The sequence below is a fragment of the Clinocottus analis genome, unplaced genomic scaffold (genome assembly GCF_023055335.1).
Source record: "Clinocottus analis isolate CAN_PGR_092001 unplaced genomic scaffold, fCliAna1.0.p SCAF_14, whole genome shotgun sequence".
Classification (NCBI taxonomy): Eukaryota; Metazoa; Chordata; class Actinopteri; order Perciformes; family Cottidae; genus Clinocottus; species Clinocottus analis.
The window spans coordinates 12114403-12137596 of record NW_027175865.1 but is presented as its reverse complement, the minus strand read 5'-3'; positions in this window follow the sequence as shown (position 1 = coordinate 12137596).

Genomic DNA, 23194 nt, shown 5'->3' with positions numbered 1-23194 from the left:
CTAAGTTTTTATCGCTTTCCTGGTCTCAGTATTGGACACCATTTTATATGACTTGTCATTTAGTATTCAATTAATCTTCCTGTGTGCTTTTCATTGAAGTCTTCTATTTGACGTCTTCTCAGCGTTGGGTGGGTGTATGTAAACTGTACTTGATTGACGTTTCCTTGGTCGACCCTGGATGTTTTTGCTGTAATTGTGGTGGAGCTACATTTACTCTCTGAAATTGTCATTGCGTTGTAGGAGAAATAAAGAATGGTTGCCAAATGCAAGTAGTTGAACCATTAAAATAATGTTGCCAAGCAACTGAAAACTAAAAATGGTATTTTGTCTTTCGTCAAAAATAAGTGTGTTCTCTGTAATTTTATCATCACATTTAGGAGCATGAAAGGGAAATGCAAATACATAACAATGGAAACTAAAGTCCATAATAGTTTTGCAGGTATCAAGCCAGGAACTAACACTGGATTAATGTTGACCTAATAATGGTGATGTGGGGGCTTCACGGTGGTGCCACCGTCACCTCACAGCAAGAGGGGCTGATCCATGGTGGTCCTCCTACATGTGGAGTTTGCATGTTCTCCCTGTGGTTGCGTAGGTTCCCTCCAGGTTCTCCGGCTTCCTCCCACAGATCAAACACATGCAGCAATAATCTGGTGTGTCCAGGGTGAACACTGCCTTCACCCAATGTCAGCTGGGATCGGCTGCCAGTGCCGCCGCGATCCTAAACAGGATAAACGGTTTGGATAATGGAAGGGAATGGTGATGTGAAGGATCTCCCGAAGCTCGGGTTAATTGGAGACTCTGAAATTGCCCGTGGGTGTAAGTGTTAGCGCGAATGGTTGTCTGTCTCTCTATATATGTGCCCTGCCATAAACTGGCGACCTGTCCAAGGTCAGCCAGTCCCCGTATAGGATAAGCGGTTTGAATGATGGAATGGAATGATGATGTGACAGAAAGGTCAAAGTATCACGAAACATATTGCAACTGATCCCAAAGGGGAGATGCACGATTGAAGTACATGTATGGCTATCCATCCATGGGTTGTAGTGTCCATTGTATGCTATACTTTGAACAAAGTCTTCAGACAATGTACACTCACAAAGTTATTAATGCCACAACAGTGGCCAATCCAAAAGGACTTCTTTCATGATCAAGGACACGAGCAACTTGCATATTCCTTTGAATATGTGGAGTCTTTAAGACTCTCAGCACAGTGACTAACCCTGAAATCTGATAAGTATGTTGTGCTTTATCCCAAACAGTCGAAAGAAAAATATATCCATTCAGTCCACTTAATATTGACTAATGTCTTTGCTGTAACAGGAGCAAGCTGCAGTCTGTCTCGCTCTAAATCTTCCAGCTAATAAGATTTGTGGACAACATGCTAAATTCAATATGGGATCTCGCTCTTCTTTATGCTGTGGAATTTGATATATGCAGCTGCAAGAAGAAAAACGGCTTTAAAGTTCAAAGAAGAAGAATCTGCTATTAGGCTATTGAGAAATTAGACTTGTGAGGCATGTCTAGTTGTCTTCCCCTTTCATCTTCTAGAAAGCACATTTCAAACTTTCTGTTTTAATGTCAATAGAAATCAATAGTTGACTTTTGTTCAATCTTGTATTGAAAATACTCGCAAACCGCTATCAACTATTATATCCTGTTTCTCGTTGTGGTGGTGCAGTTTTTTAAATGTGTTAACGTTCAAGTAATCACAAACCCAAATGTTTAGTAACTGTTCAACTTTTGTATTACGTACTATGAGTCATAACCTGAACTCTGCTCACCTGCATATTATTTTAATTGTACGCATTTACAGTGCAGGGAATATAATTGACGTTCCACAGTATGTACTCAAGCAAATGTATTGCAAGGGTTTAAAGGTGCATTGTTAACCATGGTCCTTTCCACCATGCCTGTCATTCATCAGGTATTCAATTTGTTTACAGAAATTAACGCAGAAGAAACTCATTAATGGCTAATATTGACAGCAAACATCAGGACAGGGTGATTTCACATTGATTGTGAAGGTGTGGAGGTTGTTGTGCTTAATAATAATCAGCCGTGTAAAGTTGCATATGCGTGTGTGTACGTGTGTGAAAGTCTGATTAGAATGTGTGGGATGCAGAAGAGCAGACAGACGTTGTGGCTAACAAGCATAGGCACTCCTAATCAAGGCTTCGCTCCCTCCTCAGTAGCAGCATAAGGTCACCTGTGATTGATTCAAATGAGACGAAGCATCAGGCCTTGCATGTCTTTAAAGCCTAAAGGGATGAGTGGGTGTGTATGTGGATTATAATAAAGCGACAGACCATCGTCACGGATCTGACAAACGGCAGTCACATGGTCAGTGTTTCATATCCGAGCAGCTGCACAGACGAGTGTGTGAAAACAGGTGCACAAGTGTTTGAGAACATCCTGTAATGTGTGGTTGTATTTCAGAAATAATAAGCTCTCCAAATCAAAGTCGTTAATGACTGAGAACTACAGTTGGTGCTGTGACTTTTTTTTTTATATACATGACTTATTTTTACCATTAAGTCCATCCACAGCTGCAGTTCAAAGCAGTTCATCTGCTGCTTTCAAGATAGACGTTCATTCATTGAAGTTTAACCGTTCTAAACTGAGCAACTTTAAAGTAAACCTGTGTGCTATTAGCATAATCCTGGACACTTTCAGTCAGTTCAGTTGGATTCATCTCCGACATGCATACAAGGTTTATACATATAAATACCTATTATTTGAAAATGTGTAACACCCCTGGCAAATCGCTATTCAGCACAGCCCACAATGTTTTATTGTCAATGAAAGTTTTGAGCTCAGTAGTTTGATGATATTACATTTTAGAGTATGTTTTTTAATTGTTTGCTCCGGGAGAGATGTACTGTTCCTGTCAAAACACACAGGAACGTAATGATTATGAATCCTGGATCAAACAAAGTAGGACCTGAATTTAATTGAACTTTTAATTGTTTTCTCGTCAGGTTTTAAAATAATCTTCCCAAGTAAACTTGTCAAATTCCAAAGTGCGCCATCTTAATCAAACCAATTGGATCTTGACAAAATCAGAAGGAGTCATGTTGGTACTGATATTACGAAGGCTTTAAAGATTTAGGTGATCATCTACATTTTTAGGAAGTTATTTCTCCCTCTACCTTATCTTTTTACCATTGGCCATCTGTGTGGTCTCCCTAAATCAAATCAAACAAATATTATCAAAACTTAATCCATATGAAGAAAAATGATGAACATTTACCAAACCAAAAACTTTTGCAGGGCGACTTCTATGTCTGAACGGATGAGAAACTGTTTGAAAGCCCTTTGAGGTTGAGACAGACTCAAAGTCTCAGGATGAAAACTATTCCTGAATCAAGAGCAGTTGAGTCAATAGAGGTGTCTGAAGTGAGACAGCAGGTCAATATTGCCGTTTCCTTAACTAAAGGTGGAGCATCAGGTGATATAAGTTGTATAGTCAGTCTGGACTTGTAGCAGCAAAGTTATGACTGACGCTGATACCTCAAAACTTTGTGAAGGACGAGAATAGAACAAGCGGTGCTAAATTTGGATTCTCAAATATGTGAAAGGGAGACAGGTGACTCATCTCGAGCTCCTTAGACCTAGAATGAGAACATACAGGAGTCCGCGGTTTGCATCGGAGGTGAAGAAGACCTTCAATCACGAACCCTTTGATTAGAGAATGATAGAGTACATACCAAACATCTGATTTTGCACAGAACAATTACGATTTTAATGACGTTCACCTCACTCAGTGCTCAGTTTTCTAAACTGGAGAATCAAGGATGACAGAGATATTTAGAGCACTGTCTTCATGTGAGGTAATTGCAGGGCCTACAACCTTTTTCGATGTAGCAGATTGAAGTCTAAATGAAGATCTGACCTTCAATTTGCTCTCTCTTCATCAGTTCCAGTTTTTCTTTAAGTAGCTTGATTTCCTCCAGGTTTCTCTCTTTTCTCTCTCTATTTTTCTCCCTTTGATTTAATCAAAGGGACTGTCTCTTTGTTTCTCACCTCACACCACATGTTTCGTTCTGCGTTTGATAAGATGTGTCTACACGCCACATGATGTTTGATCTTTGTGACACACTCCAACACCATGCCCATTTAGTCCTCACACTTAATTTACTTTATATACATATTTTCTATTATGTATTAGTACTTGTATGTTTCCTTGAAATGGAAACCGTCGTATAAATATTTTAAAGGGTTTCTGTGATGGGTTACAAAGGACAGCTTTGAATATAATGTAGTTACAAATACAGTGAAGTTTATATCACTGTAAACACACTTGAACACAAAAAAACACCTAAACACAATGGACAGCGGGTGTCCATTAAGCCTCCCTCAGCCTAATGCCCCATCTCTTTGTTTAGATGTATAATGGGGGCAGTGCATAATAGGGCCTCTAATGGACTTCTATGTAAGCTCCACAGAATAGAAAACATAGTGCACCAAAAGGCTGAAACCGATCAAATGGCTGGTCTTCTCACCCTGCACTTGACAGTCAATTGGAACTGTTTGGAAATTAGGTGATTTAATCTGAACCTCATTTCACACCACATTCAATGACACATTGTGTTTTAATGAGCTTTAATTGTGGCTTTACATTTGTCATTTCCACCCATGATGAATGGTGGCTTTCAAACCTTTGAAATGCTGGTTTAGACTGTACGAAACACACTGTTTCTAACTAACCATTTTGGCCAACCCTGAGTCTTTAGATGAAAGCAAAGAACATGAAGACGAGGAAAAGAGAAGAGCACAGCAAGGAAACACTCATTATTACAGCTAATGCTCTTGAGTCACTTATCACTAAGTAACAGCACAGGTGCAGGCAAGCCATTATGAACAGTTGCAAAGTGTGTTGGGATAATGAACGCATCCCCGCAGATCCCCTTTACTTTCTGGGGACGATGGAAACACCAGCAAAGGCAATTACAGACAAGGACCGACAATGCACAAAAATCAGAGTGTTCCCAGCGTGTTCTAATTGAACTGCAGGGCAGAGGGATTGGGAAAAAAATCCCCATCACATTGTTATTGGACAAACAAAACAAGGACAAATCGACCGTGGGAACAGTTTGACAAGGAGCTGACTGACTTCCACTTCAGGGGAATGATCAAAAAACAAACACGTTTTCAGCTTATTTATAAGTCTTGTGTGATGCATGCTATATTATTTTCTACTAAACTAACAATAGAGCTGGTATTGTGCCTTTCAGCATGACTCACCTGTAAATGCACTTTGCTGGATTCCGTCTCAACCTTGGAAAATAAGGTAAATGTAAATTCTCGTTTTGTACAAGTTTGGTCTAGTTAACAGTTGGGAACTGAAACAAGATCAGTTAGGCAATTAAACAGATTTCAAAAGAATAGTTGAACATTTTAAGAAATCCACTTATTTGCATGCTTCCTTACAGAGACTGATATCAATGTATAGTGCAGTAAAGCTGAAGCAAGCGGCAAGAGCCAGTTAGCTTTGCAGAAAGACTGGGAACAGAGAGCCCGGCTTTGTCCAAAAGGAAATAGAAATAGGCAGAATGTCTTGTTGTTTTTTCCTGTGTCGTCAAGACAAGTTGTCCATCTGCCGTCTGCCAGATTCCTCGTAATTGCAGCATAAAACTCATAAAGCTCAATAGTTTCATTCGTACAAAAACTGTTCATTGTACGGTGACACATTGTGTGGGTTATCTGTTTGCGCCTCTCTTGCCACAGAGTTAATGTTCTGCAATTATTCAAAGTCCAATGAAAAACCCTATTGCCTTTTTATTTGATGGAACTTGTGTGTGGTGTGTAGCTGCCAGGTTGTCCTACAAAAATGTGTCATCCCTGCATCGTTCTCTAAACTGGCAGGTTCCTTAAACGTGAGCCATACTTGCCACAGAGCAGTAAACTAGGGGAATAAGACCAGAATTGTAATTAAGAGGGGTTTTCATTTATGATACAAAGCAGTGTGATATTATTAAATATAGGGATCTGCAGTAAGCAGAAGACACTTCCATGTAAGAATCAGAAAGGCACGGATGATACATGGTGAGGGAATATGTGTGTGTCTGCAGGAACACTGCCTACCCTCTTAGCCCAGCGTTTGCAGACAGCGAGCGCCTGAAGAGCAGCGGGTGATTACCGGCCTTAATGGACTTAACAAGCATGACAACGGGAGGTCTGTTGTCCGTCAATCAGAGGTGAGAAGGTGAGAAGGGAGCACAAGCCATTAGAGACCAACACAGAAAGAAAGAAAGTGCCGAAAGGAGGTGAAATGATGAAGGGATGAAGGGATGTAGGAAGACGTGCAGGACAAAGCAAGGGTATGAAGGTGCAATGAAAGAAAAACAAGAGGGTCATTTAAAGCTTTTTTGCTCTGGAAACTCAAGGGGAAATTTCTCTCTGCGCTCTATCAGACATTGTCTCTCTGTGTCTCAAAACCTTCTCACCAATCCCCTCCATGGTTTGCATAATATCTATAAATTCACTCCACCTCCTTTTTTTTCTCTTGTGCTCGACCGAAGGAAGGACAGATTAACAGATCAGTAATGCATCACTTCACCCAACCTGCTGCATTCATCAGAGCCTATCCAGATCTATTTTTCATCATCGCTGTTAGTGAGAGTGAACCACCCATGCCATGATGCACCCATTCATTCATTTTCCAATAAAAGGAAAATGTGTTTTGCAAGTGTTTTACATTAGAGAGATTATACAGATGCTTGCAGTATACAAAAGTCTCTCAACAGCCATCGAGTGAGTGAGCTTTTTCTTCTTGAGTGTGTATAAGCAGGTTTGTAACATGACCAGGATAAACCTAATTGGAATACTGATGCGTTACCAGCAGTTTGTTTTTTCTTGTCATACAGTTGTATTGACATTTTAAAATCCAGTAAAAGTATGTTTACAGCCATGTTTACTGTCCCAACCCCCTGTAAAAACTAAGTGACCCCATGTTCAATTTGTTCTGGCTAAAAATCACGCTGCACTTCACCATAATGGGGAGTAATGATCCCAGCTTCCAGCTCTCTACAACATCTCCAGCTCAGATACACTTCAGTCTTATACAGCTCGCTGAAGTAATTTAAAGGTGCTGCAGTCTGTTTCCTGGTTACAGAAGCTGCTAAAAGCTCTTTACCTTCATTCATTGTGGTCATTAGTAAATATTATGTGGTGTAGTTCTGCAGTACTATTGTGAAGTACATGGTTGAAGTGTTTATGTTATTAAATGTACAAACATTAATTAAAATAGCACATATACGACAACAGTAGGAAGTAGGAAGGGTCTGTGGAGAGGATGCTATCTGGGTATGGATGATAATAGATCTGGATGGATGTTAACGTGCCACAGTGTGATACCTGTGTCTCATTACTGCAGTTCACAGAGCCCTACATGTGCAGATGAAGGATGATATTGTCTGAGATCCTGGCATCAAAGCCTACAAGTATCAAACTTGATTCCATGTGCGACAGAAAATGACACAGCTGACAACAAAGAGTTATTGAGTCAAAATGAACAAACATGTGGAGGCTGTATTTATGTCTTGGACTGTTTTTACATTGTTAGGAATGACAAAGTCAGTCTGCTGCTCAGTAGCAGACTGAAATATCTCAAACTAATCACCATGCTTTGGGTTTATTGTTATTAAGCACGTGTGAGGAGGTTTCCACGCTGAACTGAGACGGTAAGCATGACAAACATATGTGTACCAGCTAAATATCACAATTTATTGTCAGCTTGCTCCCATTAGCATTTAGCTTCAAGCATTGCAGTCCAGTAGTCTGGAACTACAGGCATGGCTATAGACTTTTAGTCTTGCTTTAACAATGACACAATGACAGACTGTACCCTCCATTCTTATGTGTCCACTGTCATCTGATGGAAAATGTCCATCTAATGTTCCAATTAACAAACCATCGAAATGAGAAAGTAGAGAAACTTTGCACACAATTTTGTGATAGTGTCTAGAATGTACAACTTCATGCAAATGTCAACATTGAACCATTCCAATAAGGCAGACTTTAATTCACCCTTTGTGACCAAAACATATCTAATTTTCTGCTCGCATATAGCACAAATAAACCCTCATAGCCTTCTAATGACCTTTTATTGACCTTTTAAACAACTGTTTCTTAATTTCTCTCTTTCTTTAGCTCTCAAAATACAGAAAAATATCATTGCAAACAGATTGGTGTCGTTAGCATTTTGTGACTTCCATCTAATTGAATTTTAATGGTGATGGAGTTGTATGACAATCGTGATAGGTCTATGGGTAAATATTCCCTCCATAAACTTGCAGAGTAAAAGCGTCCCTTCCATCTGTCTCTTCACAGAAAAGCAAAATCATAACGGAGGACACATTATTGTGGAATCATTATTTTAGCACAAAGATCCATTAAAAGATGCAGCAGCAAGCAAAAGAGTAAATATGAGAACGGCTCGCTTTGCTACGTTAGATGTCATATGTGGACATTCAGTGAAAGGCCTTATCAAAATTTGTATCTGAAAAAAAAATTAAAGTGTTCTTTGAACATCACTGTTAAATGTCATATCATAAGCATGTCAATGAACACAATCCAGTTCAGTTCTGAATTTAGAGACCACGACTACCATTTTATTCACTATTACATCACCGCTAAACTAACTCCAGACCTGCTACAACAAGTGTGGGGCAAACTTTGTAGGCTCATTATTATAATTAAACGGAAATGAAAGAAAAGCAATAAAGCGATCCTAAACCCTAGCTGACCAATCTAGGGGCTATTTGTGGTGAGCCTCCCTCACCTCACTTTACCTCACTCTACTTTCTTCTGTTGAAGCTCTCTGGGTGTGGCCCAACTAACTGTTTGAATAAGAGCACTGACGTATTGACATGTCGGCCAAATTCACTGCGCTTGCTGGACACAATGGCAACAAAGCTGCGATACAACAAATGTGTTAGGTTACTAATTGGAACCGGAGTCAGCAGCTTCCCCCATACATGTCATTGACTGCACACAAGCCGGAGGGTGCGGGGGTAAGGGTGCGGGGGGGGGGTGCATCCACTTTGTTATTCACAGAGCAATTAACTGTAATTAACAAGTAACGGCGCTGGCAACTATGCTCATTATGACTCATTTACATTATGTAAATGAGTGTGAAAAGATTGCAAAGCATGTTCTAAATGTGCTGGCATTTTCCATCAACAAAAGAATCCCCATGCACAGATTAGCAGTCCAGCTCAGAGTCATGAGGTCTCGCAATTTGATGTTGGTTTTTGGAGTGGAGCACTCAAACCATACACGTTTCTCAGGAACTTTCAGCTCCCAGTTGTGAATGTAACGTAACTCACGAAATCAGAGGGTTTAATAGATTTTGTGAAAACAGACTATGGATCTGTTGGAATGAGTCGGGCAAGACAGAGATCCATATCGTAGATACAAACAGATCAAAGGGCACCCCTTCTTCTGATGAGGGCCATGAATGAGGTTCAGGCTCTAGTGGAGTGCACCAAGACATCCTGCAGAGGCTACACTTCCGCTGCACTGTAGTCTTATATTTGGCGTCACACAGCCAGTGAGGCGAATGAAGGATCAGCTACTGTGTCCGCCTTATGACGGCCATGCATACTTATAACATACTCAGACACGACACTACACCATTGCGCACTTGGCACAGTCAGTGAGACACTTCTCCTGCCTCAATCTGATGAGGCGGAAGAAAGAACCCCTCAGGATGAATAATTATCGACTGAAAGGAGTTTGTGGGGACTTTAAATGAGGGACTTGACTGTAAAGTTCCTCGGAATCTCTCTCCATAGCCTTCGTAGCAGGATGAAATGACAGCAGCATAAACTTTAACTGTAGATGGGGTTTAATCATTATCGACCAACATTTGGAGGTGGGTTAACACACAATGTAAGAGATGTGACTTGGGATCTGAAACTCTTCACACGCCAGCACTAAAAAGTGGACCCTCTACTCCTGTATCACGCTTTCAAATAAGGGCCCTGTGTAGTGTGCACCACTGTACGGGGCAGCTCTAACCAAGCACTCGTGTTTAGTGGCCGGGTCATCTCCTGAACACCTGCCATCCTGCTGCTTGAGGCTGTCATATTGTCTGTCCTCACCATGATATGCCTGTCAGAGGAGCAAAGTGCGACAGCATTTTCAGTATTGTTGACAGTTCAAGAGATTTTATGTGGAATTTTTTACCCACAACTTGAGACGGGAAAATGGGGTTTTCCAGAGGTCAGTCTGCAATAAAGGAGGGATGGACTCCATTTGTCTTTTGTATCAAAAAGGATTAAGGCGGAGGCGGTCAAACTACTTTGGAGTTTTTCTCATGTGGAAGAGTCCCAGCAGTCCTAGCCAGGCTGGAGACAGATTTACTCTCATAGTGTGCTAATGTTTCCAGTTTCAAGGTTTTTATATTATGTAATATATTTTACCCTGGCTAGTAGTCTTAAAAAGTTTTGATAGTGCATAGGTGTGGGCTTGTGCATGTCTAGTTCTATGTCTCTACAACCCAGCGCTGTCTGTTTGTGTAGGAGCCTACAGGTGGCTTTAGCTGTCCACAAAGAAACATCAGAGCTCCCCCAGGTCAACATCATTTCATCTAATGTGCTCTCCCGCTCTCTCTCTCTCTCTCCACCCTCTTTCAGTTGAGATGTCTGCTGAGATGAAAGAGGCAGACAGGCGGACAGACAGAGAACAGTTCTGACGGTGTTCATCACAGCAGGCTCACGTCAAATGGGGAAAAGCTGCACTTCAATATTTTTTTCTCACTCAGTTTTGTTTGCCAGTGGGTCAGTCAGCATCCACGTCAAAGCTGGCATTCGCTCCCCCACCCCCTTCAATCTTTCATGACATAAATCAGCTTTGGGTCCCGGTAGACTTCTCTGGGTGGTCACCAAACATGCACACATACACAGAAAGAGGGCGTACCATCTTTTGGACCAAAGTCCTCTGTTATTTGGCTGCAGAGTAAGAGACTGAAGTGAAAGAAAGGTTAGCTAAAGGTCTTGTCCACTGAGGAAAAAAAAGAAGAGAGACATCAAAGAGAAATTACCGCAAGACAAAGCCTTCTGGTCTCAATCAAGCTGGTAAACAGTTGAGCGCAATACCCCTTTCTAAATTAGTTGCTAATAGGCGCACAATAATAGGACAGCCGCTTCACTGCAGGACAGAGGAGAGAAGCCTAATGGAAGTGGAATTGCCTTTTTCACCAGCTGAGCCCCATGGCATATTCTCACTTTTTTTTTTTTTTGTCAAAAACTATCAATTTACATGTTGACACTCCTTCTTGGGGCCGGCCACCACAATGGGAACAGCGGGTGGAAAAAGAACCAGGACAAATTGAATCATGGATGGAGAGTAACCTTGAAAACAATCGGGCCACAGTCACAGTCAAAGTTTGAGGAGGAATTAGGAGTAAATGAGCTGGATGCACCCCTCAGCGCTATGGTGCATAATTGGACAAAAGTGTTTTGAGTGAACAAGACAGTCACCTGGGAATGTGATTGTGCGTACGCAATGGTCAAAACAGCAAATCCCCAGCAAAACAAGCCTAACAAGCCATTTGTACTTCATTTAGAAGAACATTGCGACATAATTTGAAGTATTGTTTTCCCCCCAGTTTCTAATGGCTTGTGGTGCTTCCCTGACTATTGATGTCATGTAAGTTGGGTCGGTGGCAGCTATGCTTAAGACCTCTTTAACAGAAATACGTGCACATTTGCACTCCTTCACGCTCACACACACACACACACACACACACACACACAAACTAGCTTGCCACGCAAGTCACTCGGCACAATGAAGTGTGTGTGAGGAGGAAGGACGAAGAAAGGGAGGGAAATTTATCAGACGCAGCAATCCGTTTCTCCTGTGTTTTTCCACTCCGCCCCTCATCCCACTCTCTCCTATATATCTTTAGCCATTTAATTAGCTGGACAGGTAATAAATTCCATGTCTTACGTGCTTCTCGCTAGTTTATTTATTTCTCTATCGGCCTTTTAGAGCAGTACAAAAATACGGGGGCCAGACTCCATTACAAGGCAAGTAGCATCTCAAGCCTTTTAAGGTCTGAGTCATTAGTTAATCAAGCTGACAGCGCGACAGCATGAGGACTGTTGTGTCAACTTAGGCAGCTGTTGCATGTACAAAGTGATGTACATCTTGTGAATACATACTGAATACATAGGAAATATGTTTTTTGTCTTTCAGTGGTGTGTGACAATTACAATGTGTGTGTGTGTGTGTGTGAGTCTGGCTAGCCAGATAAGAGCTTGTACAGTCAGGTCCTGCCCGATCGTGTCACATAATTTAAGACTCAATGAGCTGTCAGCAATCTCATTGCCGGAGGACATATGTGTCAACTAATGCGATGCCAGGGAGGTCAGAGCATTCGGCTTTTCCCTCTGTTCGCTGGCCTCGGCACGATGCACTGTCAGTGTCTCCAGCACTGATGTCTAATATTATATCACATGCCTTCATATCAGTGGCTCTGCTTAATCCTTCTCTAATTGAATCAGGCTGAATTCGCAGTGCTTGTTACTGTAGATTTTGGTGACAGTAATGTGTGAATGTGTGTAGGTGTATGTGCATGGGAATAAGCATGTGTTAAAATCATTAGCGCTCATCTCTCACCATTAGGCAGATTGGCAGAGCTAAAATGTGGTGGACCCGTTGAGGATGTCGTAATTAAATGCTAACTGTGCGGTGAAGTTTACCGTGTATCCTGTCATCGTAATTGGCCACTCTGACAAATATCAGCTTTCATCGAGCAGAGGTTAGAATTGTCTGTAACACCAGGTACACTGGATACATATCTGATTTTTAAGTGTCACTTGACTTAAAACTGCAATAACACAGCACCCTTTTTCTGCTTGAACTTTCTTTCTAGAAATACCGCATGTGTTTTTTATACATTCAGTGCAAGTCTATATAATGTCTATACATGAAAGTATGCATGCATGTCTGTGAATCCAAGTGCATTTGGTGGACATTTTAATATGCATTTGTGTAAAAAGAAAAAGAATAAAACACAGATATGTGAATTACTACCCAGAGTCAGGTCAAACGTATAAAATTATAAATGTCTGATGCTGTAAATGTGTATAAACTTACAAGAAAGGCGTGGTAGCCTCTATTAACTTGACTTTGCAAGGTGTCCATTTCATGTCATCTGAGTTTATTGCACTGTATATCACATTAAGTGCATATGTTCCACAATGAGTTGCAGGTTCTGCTTATCTAGAATTGAAAATAGGTCTATTGGCATACATGTCTACTTACAGTAAAAGTTGAATATGTGTTACTGAGTGAGTGTGCATGAGTGTGAGTACTCATGCTGGCGAGCTGCTGGAGTGCTTGATGGAGGGCCATTACATTCTCGTTAGTTCAGCTTCAGCGCTCTGGGTTTGGAACAGAGCTGCCTTTGCTCCCTGAACACCAGCTGAATCCGACCCAAAAGGCCACCCCTACTCCCCTATACATCCCTCTCCATCTCCCCTGCCATCCCTTCTCTCCATCTGCTTGACCTTGGCCTCGGACCAAGTGTCCATTACTTCTCCTCACTCTCTCTGGCCACTCTCCTGTGCTCACCCGGAGCATGCTTTGCAGTGACTTCGGAGCACTCTTCCGAGGGACTAAAGACTGCAGATTGATGTTTGCTTATGAACAGCTTGTTTTTCTGAGTCCCATCATTTCTGGCTGAATACTCATCCATGGATTTAAATAGTACATCCCATAACATAATCAGCCACAACCTCAACCTTTTGCTCTCATAAATCACAACTTACTTGTACTTATTCTTCACCCCTCTATTAAATTGAATTACCACTATACTTCCCTATAAATGAATGGTTTTAAGAATTTCCGAAAATGGAAATGTACAATACATTGACCTTATCAAGCTTTATTGCCTGCCATGGACATCACTAGAATTATCCAGTACCATCCCAGCCATCTCACCTTTATTTTAGATTTATTACATTTAGATTAAGGGTAAAAGCCTGTATGGCATGTAGAGTGGCCAATTGTTTTGGTATTACGTGTCTAATATAATATAAATTGATTTTGTGCTCCAGATACCAAGAACTTTGTTGTTGAATAATGATTCACTCTCTAATCTGTCAAGATATCAAAAGCAGGTTCTTTTTTGGCTTGACTGCAGATAAGACTCATAGTAGTCTTACTGTAAGATGGAACACCTTTTATCAGGCTGGGAATCCTTGTTGCACATCCTCCTAATCTCTCTTGCTCCCTTGTTTCTTGTTATCTCTTTACTTTCAATTGTAAAATAAAGTCACAAAGGCCCACACATATTAATACAAGAAATCTTGATTGCATCACAAGATAATTATCCAACCAATGTTGTTTTGACAAATGTTAATTTATTTTAATCCGATATCTAAGATGTCGTTGACTTATACATTTTATATGGGGTGAGTAGAACAGTTTTCTGATAGTTGTCTGTCTTTTGCGCTTTCTTTCTTTGCATGTCTTTCCTTTTTTTCTTAACATGCCAGTCAATTGTATACATACCATGTATTCTTGTGCCGTTCTGTGGCATTACAAGCAAAGAGTCAACAACCATGTTGCTATGTAAAAAATGAAACCATCTGCACCATGAAAGTCATCGTTATTTGATCAGTTTTGTCTTTCTAACACTATCTTTATGCCGTGGACTGTGCTGAGGAGAACAACTCAGTCATAACCTAAAAGAAGCTGACAAGGAAACATAGAATAAGATCCACAATCAGATGTCTTATTTATAGGCCCTGGTGGTTTTACCCTGTCATCCTGGCTGGAAATGACTCAAACTACTTGAAAAGAAAACAACAAACAAAGATGACAGCAACACAGAGAAGTTCAAAACAAGAACTTTTTGTGGGGGCAGAGTCAATTTGGGGGCGCAGCATGTTGCAGTGTGCGGAGCAGATAAAGACAAGAGCCAGTGAGACAGAAATTGCGTGTCGTTCATCCATGGGCAGCCTTCCATCAAAGTGCTCTCCCTTGCAAAGCACACAGAGATACGGCAACACACATTCAGCCAAAACAGACACACCCAAGCAGACAAACACATGCATTTCTCAATACTCCAGAGAGCACTTGAGTCTCATTCAAATTCTGGGGCAAGCAGAGACTTTGAGAAGAAGATTTGCTCTTTTTTATCACCGAAATACATTTACCTCCACGCCTAGTGAAGAATCTCTATCTAAATTAAATCTATCCCTGCTACCCATCTCACTAACATTACACTGCTCCACATCTTAAACAAGAGTTGGATACCAAATCCAAGAGCTACTGATGTTTTGTGTTTGTTTTCGGTGTGTGTGTGTGTGTGTGTGTTCAGAAAAAAGGAGCGTGGGAGTAGAAGAGAGAGATGTCTTGTCACCTGATATTTGTCATCTCTACTGACGATTGTGATATTTGTGTCAATGAGTCACAGACAAGTTATGTTTTCTTTTGGTGATGTCTTCCTGGTGGGAAAAGGTGACCCTGATTTGGCACTTCCTGTGTGTGTGTGTGTGTGTGTGTGTGTGTGTGTGTGTGTGTGTGTGTGTGTGTGTGTGTGTAACTCTTGCTGATGCACCATAAGCCTAAATAATTCAAATAATCTGACTCAAATCATTTCAGTAATGACATCAATGTGTTGATATTAAATTAAGCATAACTACACTAATATAAAGGGGAGCTTAGCTGCCGGCTGAGTATACGGGTGCGTCTTTGTGTTCTCCTCTGACTTCAGGGGTTAATATGGGACATGGACGTGGTGTCTGGCATGCCACATGCCCTCAGATCTGTCTCGCATTCTTAATGAACATAATTGGCTCAGACAAAAACATTTAAGTGATGATGAGCAGATGGCATCATTCACACAGGCTGCATAACAAGAGGCTGGCAGCCCCGATCTGCTGCAAAAAATAACAGGTGAAACTTCAGAAATCATTCGCTTAACTCAGGACACCGCAGCAGTAATCAGATGTAAATTGCCTCTGCAAATAAATCTTTGATTAGCTTTCATTGCTTGCTGTTTATGTTGTCTGTGGCCTGCTACCGGTTGCTGCAAACACAGTTGCATCTCATTGTGCGCTGAGAAACGTGCTAATATCGGAATGAGTAGTGTGTGTTTTTTTTACCAAGTAGCTTGTGTGCTTAATAATGCTCACACACATTAAGACACACATTGATAACTCTCCAGCATTAACACTACACAATAAGACATGCACGCAAACTCCTGAGAGATGCATTAGAGTCAAGTGTTTGCATAGAGGATATAATAGCAAAGCTCCAAATAATAATAATAATAATAATGTTTGCAGAGGTTGACAGGTAAGTCATCTTTTTCTCCTGGTTCTGCTAATTAAAGCCGGCACCAACGGGACACAGGGGGGGGAAACACAGTAATAAAGCTATGGGCTGGAACAGATGCCGTGCTTTGATGAGCGTTGCGTTTAGCCTAACGTACATTGTCTCTGATCGTCAGGAGAGAAGGAGCAGGTCAGCTTTAATTACACGGATAATAACTGAGCGCTTTTGTTCGCACCCACAACGCACAGTGGACATATTCTAAGTGATTGAGAATGTATAGCCCAAAATGTACTGTTTATTTTACTTGTCATGTCATCGATTATTGAGTGAAACGTCTTCCCAAACAATCAACACGTGTCAAGGAGTTATGTAAACCAGTTGATCCGTAATAGTTGAGCATTTTTCGTGTTTTAATGTATACTAACTTTTAATCTGAGAAATGACGTGTCATAAAAGTCCTCCATCACGATGTTGATCACGATATGGGACAATATCAACTCTAAGGTCGACAAGGCTGTTGATTTTGGACTAGTCAACATAATCTTGCATCATTTTCTGTAATTTTTATATTACAAATGTGTGTCTAATTGCGCACCCCAGCAACGGTAAAGATGAAGGTAAGTAGAGACCATGATTACGATAACTTTTTTTATGGTAAGGCAAAGGCAACTAAAACACATGGCTATAGTTAAAGAGAGATTATGGTTGCTTTGTAATAACAGATGAACATTAATGGCCAGTGTGTGATGAAAAGGGACTCTTGCATGACAATCTTGGAACACTATCGGTCTGGTGGCGATTTAGCCTCTGAGGGCGTATTTCAGGGATTCCAGTGATGCCAGCAGATATCCAGAAAACTAATATCTGGATAAGGGATATCTGGGCTAAGACCTCCTGTTAGAAACTTGAGACATGAGGCTGGAGTTGGAGTTTAAAAAAGTAGCCAGTAATCACTCAATTTACAGTATAATATAAAGCTAAATTGTTGAAAATGTGTCTCACATGTGTTTCAAGATTGCATGTCGGTCAATGTCTTTTTCCTTTTTTGTTGTATATCAACTAACCAACGCCTGCTTTGACATGATTTGTCAATATTATAGACATACACTAGAATGCTTCTGTTACCAAAATATTGTCCCATTGCTTACAAATTATGTTGTTGAATGCAGATGTCTGATGAACATACTTCACACCTTTACTTTCCATTTGGTGGCGGTTGGTCTGAAAAAGGTACCCAAAAGCATGACACAACTTATATTCAAATTGGAATTGGAACCATTTTGTGTTAACCTTTGCACGAAGTACATTTAATAGAAAATTAGTATAGCAGTCAATCTGTGTTTGGAGCACTCGTGGAAAATGGTCAGCTGTTACATAACTCACTGAAGCAGCAACAGTTCATTAGCAATAACGTTTCATCAAGTTTCAATTTGAAAATGAACTTTCTTTATGTTCCCATTATAGTTTCTCTTTCATTAGGCTTTGTGTGGGCATCAACAATTACTCGTTCTGCACATGGCTCCCAGCCTGTTGATCTTTTCTTTCTGAGAACTAATCGGACGCACGCACAAACACACAAACACACACACACACACACATATATAGTCTATGCAATGCACACACAATAGCTGTGCTCTTCCGACTGCTCTGGAAGATTCTAATTACCCGAGCTTCAATGATCCACAGCAGCACCGCCTACTGTACTGTCAGTGTGTTAATTAAATATTCATTTCAACAATCAGCGCCACAAGGGGCTGGTATTTGGCAGGACCTTGATTGCAGTTTTACAAGAGCAAGTATATATATATATATATATATATATATATATATATATATATATATATATATATATATATATATATATATATATGTATGTATGTATGTACTTCATGTACTTTATGTACATGTGCATGTATATGAGCGTGTCTCTGTGTGACACACGTGGCCTTTAGAAACATGTGCTGCCATCTCTCTCTTTTCTTCTTGTTCCCTTGCTTGTCCTGAGGCTCTGCAATTAGTGACTGTGCTCCCTCTCTCCAACACACTGCTGAAGTGGGGCTCCAAGTGAGCGGGGAGCCCGAGTGATCAAGCCACGGGACAATCCCTGAGATTTCATTAAACCTCCATTTGAGGTTCCATCTGCCCCTAGGGAGACGGGGGAACGGGGGCTTGAATGTGTGCCGCTGGCTGAAGGGAAGGTGGAGAGAGGCGCAGGAAGACAGCAGTCGTTCAGATCTCTGATTTCCCCTGCTGAATAGAGAGGAGGAGGGGCAGGATAGATGTTGCCTTGGCGACGACAGGTGTGCAGAGGGTCTGTGGAAAATACGCATGCAAAAAACACATCAAGTGCCTTCTGTTAGTGGGCAGTTTCCTATGGCTTTCTCAACATGCTCTTTCAAAAAAAACATACAGGCAGATATTTGTCTTTAACAGCTGATATGTTTTAGCCTGTTGACGCCGTGTGTGGCTGCAGATGATGAAGCAAACCAAGGGACGGATGTGAGTCGGAGTGGAGCAAAACATTCATTAAATTCACTGCCATAACTTTGGTGGCATGCTGTGCAACGGGAACGAAGACTTGCTCGCATCAAAGAAAAGGTTAACATGCCGTCAAAGTGAGATATTAAAGCTGCCATTTCCTTTTTTAAATCTCCAGATTCATGTAACTAGTTTATTTCCTCTGAGCTGAACATGGTGGTTTGAAGTAATAAATTATCAATGCAGGGTGTGTTTTTTTTTTCTCTAAACACCTTACACGCATTACTGCGAGTCAAGCTTTTACACTCACAGACACTTAAACGTACTTTCACAGACACACACACACACACACACACACACACACACATTGAGTAATTAAAATATTCCGTCTCTGAGGTGGTTTAACTCGTCTATTTTGACATAAAACACATTATTCTGACAGCCATAGCTTGCTCTTATCCCCATGGCATACATAGGCAAAGTCACACACACACAAGGACTCAGACACAGCAATTAATATAGAGGATTAAAAGTGTTTATCCTTTAGATTATCTTATGAATGAAATTGCATCTTTTTGTCCTCATTGGCTTTTTCTTCTTTCTTTTTTTAAGCAAAAGACATCCGATGAACCACCTTTCCCGCCATGCTAATTTAATACAGGAAACGATGCTTCGATTCACATTGTCGTAGAATTGCTGGAGGCTGGCAGAACCAAGTGGCTAGCCAGCGGTTAATGTGCAAATAGATCATTAGCATGTGGCAGGAGCATGTTTTTTTAGGAAGAAGATCATCCTGGGGTTTTGATTCTAACATATACACTCACAGTTACTATGCTAACGTCTTTGGTGGTGGGATTACATTGTACATTGAAATTCTATGAAATTTCTGATGCATGACACATTGGAGACCTCAGTAGTCAACTTGATTTTGAGCGGGAGATTGTACCAATGTATTTCAGTACAGTGTGCTACGGTTTCTTCACCCTACAGTGAGCAAGTGAGCAGTAGTTAAAGTGTGATGAACCCATGATAAGGAGATAGGAGGTTGTGTAAATGAACATGAATAATTCATGGGCCTCCTCTGGGCAGCTTTGAGAAGCCTGTTTTAAAAGTGGGACTCTCAGCTTGATGCACACGCAAACTTCTCCATGCTGTGTTATGTGAGGTGAATACAGCATGGTGATATGTGGCACCGGGGGCCTGTGAAGAGGCATATATTTTGAAAGGTGAGATGAGATGGCATGGAACACAGTGGTGGCACTGTACATTTTAAGCACAGTGAGTGAACATGCTCTTGGATACCAAAGCATCAATTGTGCAGCACAGAGTCTTTGATGTATTCGTCTATCCATTGCATTGCATTGTGTCCTTTAGATAGATTGTGAACATTGTTATCTGAGGCTAGGATTTCTCTGAATGCTTGCAATCCTGACAAGCTCCTGCATATGTCAAGAATTTCCAGAGCTATAGGGCCAATCCGGAGGTGTAACGCAATTAAATAGTTGACCAAAATTCAATAGACGGCTAGTTGATCATTCACCCCACGCATGCTTTATGTGGCAGCTCAGCCTCATTAGGTTTGTGTTATTTCCCTCTAGCAGTGGTGGAATAAGTACTCATAATTTATTTTAAGGGGCTATATAGGCATTATACTAATAATAAAAATGACAATCAAAGGACAAATAGCCGCCTTCTGTTCAAGCTGTAAACTCATGACTACTACTGCAAATATGAAGAGAACTCTGTTGAGAAGTTTGCAGATGAGACTACCGTCATCGGCCAGGTCATAAACAACAAGAAGACTTCTTACTTCTTAAAGAATGGAAATCCACTACATTGGAGAGTGGCGCTTAGGGAACAGCCTACTGCTCAACTTCCGTAAAACCATGTCGCAGATTGTTTTTTAAAGGAGGCGAAGACACACACACACACACACCTGTCAACATCAATGGAGCAGAGGTGGAGCCAAGTTCTTGTCAGTTTTTACAGAAGAGGAATAGAAAGCATCCTCACTGCAAACATTACTAACTGGCATGGGATGTGTATGGCACAGGACAGGAGGGCGACGGTGAGTGATTAAAACTACAGAGAACATCATTGGCACTCATGTACTGAGCATCAGTGATATTGGTGAGAAGGGGAGCCCGCAAAGATCTCTGTGGATAATAAAAGTCAAAACTCATGCCAGCCACAACCTGTTCACCATGTTGTTGTCTGGAAAGTGGAATAGAAGTATCAGCTGCTGAACCACCAGACTTCAAAACGGCTTCTTTCCGCTGGCTGTGAGACTCCTTCAGTCATGCTCCAACATCCCTATCTGATATAGTTGTATTGTTGTTTTCTTTTCAATGTAGCAAATTGGGACTACAATCTGAATTGTGTTGTGCAACCCTGAAGTACAATGACAGATAATCAACGTGTAACCTTGTAACCATGTACAATGGAAGATAATGTGAGAATAGGTAAGGGGATGTTGAAACTGTTGAAACTCACGCATGTTGTCCCCTTACATCTTTCCACTGACATTATGACTGTATACAATCATGCCACATCTAACTGTCACCTCACTTTCTGTCCAAACAACTCTTTTGTAAGCGCTCTCCACCGCCATCATAACACCAAGGTAGAGAATATATTGTTGTATAGACTTCTTGTTGAAAACAAGGTGCTCATCCCTCTATACAATTCCAGAGACCTGATGAAGAATCTATGCCTTGGAGCGTTGAAGCAATTCTGACAGCATGCGGTGGAACAATACCATTTCTTTCACTTGTGATCCATTAGAGCTGTGTTTCAGTAAGTTTGTTTTGAGTCTCTTTGCCCCCCTTGTGGCCATAAATCACTTAAAGCAGCTCCGAGGTTAGGCTTTCTGATACAAAGTGCCTCATAAACCTGGCTTCTCGGTCACTTGGTCCCTCATGTTGGCTGCCAGCACTCACCGGGGTGAGTGCATATGTCCAAACAGAATTCTGGCCCCAGTGATGTCCATTGTGGTTGCTGAACCTCTCCATTGTTGTCATGGAAACACCATTGTTTCTGTGTCTTTCACAGTGTAAAAAAATATATCATGTGTTATTCCCTCCAAAATAGCTAATGCAAGATATATAATTTACTCTCTAGTGCTCTTTCAACTTGGGAACTATATTAAACATGTAATAGCATTTTCCACTGGTGTGTGGCGTTGCAGGACTTCACATAATTGAAAGGCAAAGCATTGTGTTATTTTAAGGAATATAGTTGTGTTCTTGTAATTAACAGTGAAATTTGAGACACTCAAAAACATCGTTACCAAAAAGTCACATGGCACAAAAGCAATATTTTTGGAGTATCAAGGATGCTTCAGGTGATCTCCTTGACCCTCATCCCATCAATATATTCCACATAAAGGAACTAGCTACTGATTAGCTGTTGTAGAAGCAACCAATGACTGTCAGAGTGTCCGTACCCCTCTGACAGTGTGCTACTTTAATCCATTTGACATCCATTTGATCTATTCTTTTGTATCGATTAAAACTGCTTTTGTTTCAGTTGAGTGCTTTTGACCGGGTTCCACCGATTCATGGTTTATATAAAATGATTCTCTAAAATGAATTCATTCAAAAAAACTGACATTGTAATCAAGGATATGAATCCATTGAAAAACAATTGATATACAAAGTCATGAAAAACTGGAAGGATAGAATAAAGCACCTGTGAGATATGACAAAACAAGTACACCTGTGATGTCTACGAGGGCACCAAATGGTGGGATGAGGATTTAAGATGAAAGGAATTCTGTCTTCTCCAAAATGTAGTTCCCATACAACGTAACTGGACTCTCAATCCACCACTCCGACCTCGTCCTCATGTGGATTTCCGGGGAGTCAGTTAAAACGTATTCATGATACATCAAAAGTAAATTATAATCTCAACAAAATATGTTTTCCTCTCATTCATAACGCAGTTTTGTCTCTGCGCTATAAAATGCAATGCGATGCACGAAAAATCATTCCATGACATCTCCTGATCAAAGGATGAGTCCTTTCCAAACTTGAAAGCTGTGTATGACTCCCCCTGCATGTAAAGCAGTCTTTTTTCCAAAAAGGTACGGATATGAACAATCACATTCAATTGTGTCAGTGGTAAGTCTGATATGACAACAAAAGCTTTGAGCTAAATAAGCAGATAGGGCAGACTTTTATTAAAGCCGATAGGTATCCGGCAATGCAGTCTCAACTCTGTTTTGACAAAAAAATCTCTCAAACATTCAGATTGAATTCATGAATATAAACAGAGACTATGACAGCTGGCAAGGAATTTTGAGTTGGAACAGCTCAACGTCTGCAGGAGGAAATTAAATGCAGCCTCATGTTTCTTCTCACATTGTGCATGAACAGAGACAAATTCTGGCGCGGGGCCTCCCCTCCGTACTCCCAAA